This window comes from Zerene cesonia, chromosome 20 (assembly GCF_012273895.1).
Source record: "Zerene cesonia ecotype Mississippi chromosome 20, Zerene_cesonia_1.1, whole genome shotgun sequence".
Lineage (NCBI taxonomy): Eukaryota > Metazoa > Arthropoda > Insecta > Lepidoptera > Pieridae > Zerene > Zerene cesonia.
The window spans coordinates 4,393,314-4,393,885 of NC_052121.1; positions in this window are offsets into that span (position 1 = coordinate 4,393,314).

Consider the following 572-nt stretch of genomic DNA (forward strand, 5'->3'; position numbering starts at 1 on the left):
TTGGATGACGTCTTCGTATGCCAAATAAGATGCGATTAGCGCAATATTTTATGTAAGAGAAAGGGCTGGGTCGGTCACCGTACTATTGATGGAATCAAAAGTATGTCAGTAGGTTCCACTCAAACGTCGCGTACGCTTCCAAGAGAGGGGAGGAGTTGTATGTAAATATCGATTATCTCACTTTTAAATACATTGAATGAAAGAGATGCAAAAAATGCGAACACTGTGTCAGTGTGTTTGTAATGTGTTAGATAATATTTGTGACCTTTGAAATACAGGTATAGTCTAGGTCAGGTCAAAAGTTATGGTGAATACATAATGTGATACAGCATCACATTATGTATTCACCATAGCAAAAAATTTAAAACTAACATTCAAAAATTTCAATTTTGAAATTACAAAAGCAAATGGAGTGATAAGAAAGTTACCCCTAAGGCCTAACTATTAAGAATAGTGGTTTAACTGTTTATTAATAGAAATTTTTAAACAAATTTATCCAGTCCTTAAAAAGAGCATGTATTCATCCTTGCATTTAATCGCAATTATTATTGTTGTGATTGCGTACTATCAAA